At 42.2% G+C, this 6,000-nt stretch overlaps 1 protein-coding gene across 2 annotated transcripts in view; it reads left to right on the top strand.

Annotated features, from left to right (window-relative positions):
* Positions 1-380: 380 nt before the first annotated feature.
* The window catches only part of EPC1 (enhancer of polycomb homolog 1), a 64,132-nt gene continuing 58,512 nt past the window's right edge, over positions 381-6,000 (top strand). Inside the window, exons 1-2 of one of the 2 annotated variants that reach the window (XM_084217387.1) lie at positions 381-468; positions 1,198-1,301. The gene's annotated coding sequence lies outside the window, so the exon portion shown is untranslated. Of the gene's footprint in view, positions 469-1,057; positions 1,302-6,000 lie in introns of those variants that run through there. The other variant, XM_084217388.1, reaches the window with a different exon arrangement.

The following is a 6,000-nucleotide window of genomic DNA, read 5'->3' as shown; positions in this document are numbered from 1 at the left end:
ACTAGAGCCACAGCATCAAATTTCCCAACCCACTTAATTTGAAAGCCTGCCAAGATAGGTGAAAGACCTTATAAATATGTAAAGCAGGAAGTTCAAATTACACAGTGATGTAAATTCCCAGTGATTGATGCCCTTTTAAAAACAATAAAAATCCTCGAGAAACTACAATGTTGGTGAATGTGCTTCCCTCCCGATGCTGTCTGGCGGTGCCGTGCGGAGTTTGGCTGATGTATTGTACTTTTCGTGCGGATTTTATTTTGGATTTCTACCACTTCCTGGAGGCCAGGGGGAGGCACAGTGGGAGGAACCAAAAAACTCGGTGCCACAGCCATTTTGTTTGTGGGCAGCATGGTAGAATTCTGTCAGTCAGTATAAGGAGGGGTTTTTAAAACAGTATTTATGGAAAAACTATTCTTGCCGTAACGGATGTATCTGTTGAATTTAGTGTTAATTTAGTCCTTTCATAAGGTAGGTATTTATAATTGTAAGTAAATCGAGTATTTGTTGGGATTCAAGCCTCCCCACTTTCCAGGAATCATGGATTTTGTTTCAGGCATGACTGGGTCTTTCGGATGCTGCGAGGCTGCCGGAGCCCGGCGGGGCGGGGGTGCGGGGGTTCCGCGGGGGGAGGCCGAGGGATGCGCCGGGCGGCACAAACTTGCTGCGGGGTTCGGAGTGGGGGCGGGGGCGGGGGGAGGGACGGAGGGAAAACGGCGAAGTCTTGGAATTATTTTGTCCAACTGTCTTTCTTTATTAATTCTCAAGAGGCAGCTGCTCTCTCCGAGGGGAGGATGAGGCGTGGGGTTGCGCGGGGCGAGCCGTAGTTTTGCAGTGTCACCGAAAACCAGCGCTAGACTTTGGTCCTGTGTGTTCCAGAGGCGGGTGTAAAATGGCACACTGCATTTTTCCAGGCGGCGGCGGGGGGAGCTGGGGGCGGGCGGGGGCGCCGCTGCCCGCGGAGCCCATCGAGCCAACGCCAGCCCCGGCAAAGTTGTGACCCCGGCGGCACCGGGTCCCCCGCCCCGGCTGCGGCCGCCCGCCGGCATCGCCCGCCGACCCTCGGGAAGCCGCCTCCTTCCTCGCCCGGCGATCCTGGCGGGGTGACGGGGAGGGGGAGGAAAGAAGAGAGGGAGGAGGGAAAAAAAAAAAGGAAAGAAAAGAAAAGTCTCACTTTCTGCATTTGCGAAATATTTTAAGGATGTTCGGGAAGCCCTTTGCAGCATGGAGGTGGCTGGTTGTAGGAGAGCGAGTATGCAGTCCATATTGTTACAGCCCTTTTGCAAGGGCTGCCTTCTTCGAAGGTAAGTTTGTGGTTTTAACCAAAAATATTCTTTTCTGCGGGTTTTTGGCGTGTATTAGTGCTGTGGAGAATTTTCGTTGTGTTGATGAACAAAACGTAGTCTTGTATTTTTCATAGCTTTGATCTCATGTGAATCCCACCCAACGGTGTCTCCTTAATAGCGACAATTACTGAAGTCAATTTTGTTTCCTCTTTAAAATTTTATACACGCGAAGATTAAAAACAGTTTAACTTCAGTTTAGGAGTAGAAGAACTCAAATATTTTCCAGATGGACTTGGTGGGTTTTTTTTTTTGGTTCTGGCTTTTTGTTGGGGCGGGGGGGGCGGGCAGAGGGGGAATTCTTTACCGAGTAATAAACGGATCCAGGAGCAAATATGTGACTGTCTATATAAATATAATGCAGCTTTCGTCTATAAAGAAGCATATTGTGTGGCTACTGTATGGTCTGGTGGTAGCTAAAAGAGTTTACAATGCCATTTGTGATGGCTCTTGATGGATTACTTTGGTCTAAAGTAAGGGGGAAAACTGCCCTTGGTATGGTGAAGGTGGAGATGGACATAAGAGGGTTTATATTAAGTTATGTCTCTTACTAAACAATGACCTTTTTATTTACAAATTCCAGCTCTTGTGATAATTAGCTTAAAGCATTAGTTATATAAAGGTTCTTATTTCCCCACACTTCACTTAGATGTCTTGGTGTTAGGTTGTTTGTTCTTTTTTTTTTGGGGGGGGGGGGGGAGGGAAGGGGTTGAGTGGTTTGTTTGGTCTTTTTCTTCCAAGAAGGTACATTTGGGAGACATTTTGTAAATTTTGGCATTTTTCTGGGCGCTTTCTTTTTTTTTTTTTTTTTCTTTTTCTTTTTTTTTTTTTTTTTTTTCACCCGGTGGGAGATCTTTTTTGTTTTGCATTGCTCTGTGCTGGTGGCGCTGTGGGGCTCCGAAACAATTCGTGTCCCCGGCTCTAAAGGGGGAGGGGGCCGGAGGGAGAAAGGTGGGGCACGGGTTGATCTATTGTATCTTTTCCTTTTCTCTGTATCAAAAGTAACCGCAAATTAGTTGGAATGACGATTAAATTGTATCTCTAGAAAATTGTAGTGTCGCATGAACTATGGCCCGGCAGAGGCATGACCTCACCCTTTCGCTGGTTTGTGTAATGAAGCAGATCCTTAATTTTTTATATTTTTCAATCCTGTACCTAGAGTCCAGTTTTCCTCAGTAATGAGATTTTCGGTCCCACCCCCAAAATGATTTTACAGCGGCTGCAGATGAAAGATTTAAAAATTCTTTTTTGCAGCCAATATGGAAGGCTTTGGCACACAGTTATTGTGCAACTAGTCCATTGTTTGCTTGTTGTGAAGTTAAAGGTTCCATTCACGGCTGGTTATCAAGCTCTAAGGTCCCCCTCGCTCTCGTGCTTGCATATGCAATTCTCCTGATGAGGTCTATAGGAGTTTGGGTTGGGTATGAAGGTGGGGTTGAAAAGAAGAGAAAACCTAATGTAGTCCTTCAGATTGTAAGAGGATTCACCTGAGGTGGGTGGGTTATTTCTTTCCTGTTCCTAAGTGGAGCATTCATTTTACATGTCTTTAAACATAGATACATGTTAATGTGTGTTGTTCTCTTTTGTTACAACCTACAGATCACCTCGGTTCTAACAGCAAAAGGATTAGAAGGCTTTCTGCTAACATCCATATTAGGTGTAAGAAAACAGAAGTGATTAATGTTCTAAGATGGGAGGGAAGACATAGTCAAGCCCATGATCAGAGCATATATTGGAAACTCAACAGGTTCAGGAACAAATTTGACATTAAATTTAACACATTTTTAAGGAATCTATGTGTCTGTTATTTTGGAGTGATAAAAGCTGATAATTTTAGAGGCCTTTGCATCTATTTTACATTTCAATGTCTTCAGTATTTTCAAAGAATAAATTTGACAAATACTAGGCAGTTTGAAACAGTCTCTAAACTTCTTGCGAATGTTTAAATCGTCAATAATGCATTCAAATATTGGTTCAAAGAGTTTGCTCATTAAGTTAATTAGTTTTATGGAAACTGATATACAACTTCAGTAGATCTCTGTAATGGTCTCTTATTCATTATCCTTTTTTAAAAGAAGGTAAATTTTGCTTCAGTCTTAGGTAAAATACATTTTGCAACCTCCTACCAGTAGCAAACGTATATCCAAGAGAGCAGCCAGCTTTTATCATCTCTGCTCTGTCAGGCAAGATCTACTTCTATGGATTCTTGGCCGGAGCAGAGACCTGGTGGCCTATGACAGTGCAGTATGACCATTACTTCTTTGGTGTCTTGGTACAACTCTTAGACTTGAGGAAAAATATCAAGACATAAACCCTCTTAGAAAGTGTGGATTTTGGCCATCCTCCATTTCCACATCTGAGACCTGATCACTAGGACATAAGGTTGGCATTTTGGGCACAGTTTATAGAATACAATAGAAGTAGTGCCAGTTGTTGAGTTTATTACAATAATTATCAATCTTAGAGAATCACTGGGTTGTTTAATTCTGATGCAACTTTTCCTTTTTGACATCACTTAGACAGTGTGCTCATCCATGGATGACAGTACTGAGCAAGTTATAAACTGAGGTGCTCATTGAAGGTATTTTAATGCTTTTACCATCCTGCACCATGAAAGTGATGATTTCTTGTGGCTGCATCCTGTGTATGCAGGCCATGAACTGATTGTTGTGATCTTGCTGCTCAGAGTCACTTCAAGCTCAGTGAAGTCAGCAAGAACATGAAATCTGAATGGAAACTTGCTTCACACTTTCTCCCCTCTCTCCCATTCAACTGAGGCTACTCTTTGACTTTGGTTGTGGTTTTGCAACTTTGAAGCTGCATCTGATGAAAGTGTCTGGTTTTACTCCCATCAAATCATAAGGTGAGAAGAGTGAAGTGCTGATCTTCTGCAATTCAGTGGTTCTCACACTTATCTCCTCCTTTCTTTTTGAGCCATTGTGGTGCCAATAAGGAGTAAGAAGTGTTTAAGACTCTGCATCCTCTCAAAGCTAGCAACTAATTTACCTTCTGCATCTTCTGCAGAAATGCCTGGAAGAGTAATTTCTGTGGGGTGGTTCAATCTTTATTGTGTTTTCCCCACTTACTCCTTCTGAAATACCAGGAATTCCAGGACCTAAAGCATAAGAACTTTTTTTTTATGGGTGGGTTTCTTAATTTTCTCCATTACATATACCTCCATTTTTCCTAACACAGTTTCCCTTTTACCTAGGAAGTCTATACAGAGTCCAGACACCTTTGAAAGATATTTGAGTCTCTTGGCTTAAAACTATCTGAAGTATGGGATTGTACTATAAACTAATCTTTTTCAAGAGCATAATTCATCCTGACTGACCAAAATGTTCTTTGTGCCTTGGTGAGATTCCTCTCACTAATATTACTAGTATTATGTACTGAAGTAAGAGTCACAGTAAAAATGGCTGTCTAAAATGGTCAATAGTAGTTAATTCAAGATGTGCAGATCCCAGGCAGATACAACCAGCTTCCAAAGTTAACCAAAATACTGTGCAAACAGCTCCTCAGAAGTGGGTTGGTGGTGTAGAAAAATGTTGTTTGGGGCTCAGCTCAAACAAAAGCCACACCCCCTGCTTCATTGACTCCTATGTTGCGCTCCCCAGTTTCCTGTGCTGATATCATACCTTGGTGCCTGGGACTCCTGTCTGTTATCTTTTGAGGGCTCTAAAGTATTCATTGTGTCCTTGATCCAACAAGGTTTCAAAAGGGCTATCTCTACGTTGGACACCTTGTGACATAATCTTGTTTCTCACCTTTCTTATTTCATAACTTTGCTAGCTGTTCTTCTCCACATCCTACTTGTCAGCATCAACTTGTAGCAATGAATAATTAGTTTAAAACTTGCTTCAAGGATCACCTTTTTCCCAGCGGTGAACAAAGGACAATATATTACATGCCTGCTTCAGATTCATCTTCTACAAAGTTAGGTCTCTCCACATCTCTTCCAGACTGATATTTGCATGACCTTTCAGTGTTACAAAATTATCTGCTCTAAATCCTATACGCCAGATGAATTGCTGTAGCTAGCACATCCTTCCACCTTTTAGCATTCTTCATCTTTTTCCTCTCTTAGCAAATAGCACACACAGTTAATTCATGTTGCAGTGAAGAGACAAGATTTTAAATTCTTTAGTAAATATACAGGGTGGGGGAATGTCAGTGCTTTGAAATATAACTCCTGTGTGGCTGTTGTAAGCAACAAAATATGCCTTGGACAGATGTGACCGCACACCAGTGGCTTCAGGTCCTGTGGGCTTCTTTAAACCCTTTACTAAATCACATCTCCAGTTAATTGTGTTACCACTGGACTATCCAGGAGCAAGATAATACCAATACTATAAACTTCCTTAATAGGAAGGTTTGTTCATCAGTTCTCTATGAATAGTAGCTAGAGCCTGAAATTGGTGGTCAGAAGGTATTGCAGTGCTTAAAAAGTCAGTACATTTGCTAAAAATTATTCTCTGCTTTTCTCCCAGTATAAACAACAGAGATGGGAATTGCCAAATAACATATGGGTCCTAGTCTTCACTACTTGTGCAGCAAGTTGGGATGCTGTTGTGGAGCTCCTGGATGGTGAATGGAAAGTTTCTCAGAGCCAACCAACACCATACAACAGAAAACAGTAGTTACAGATGCAATGTCTATT

Source organism: Fringilla coelebs (assembly GCF_963513975.1).
Source record: "Fringilla coelebs genome assembly, chromosome: 1".
Taxonomy (NCBI): Eukaryota; Metazoa; Chordata; class Aves; order Passeriformes; family Fringillidae; genus Fringilla; species Fringilla coelebs.
Note: the sequence above shows the minus strand (reverse complement) of the source record. Positions and strands in the feature narration are given on the sequence as shown.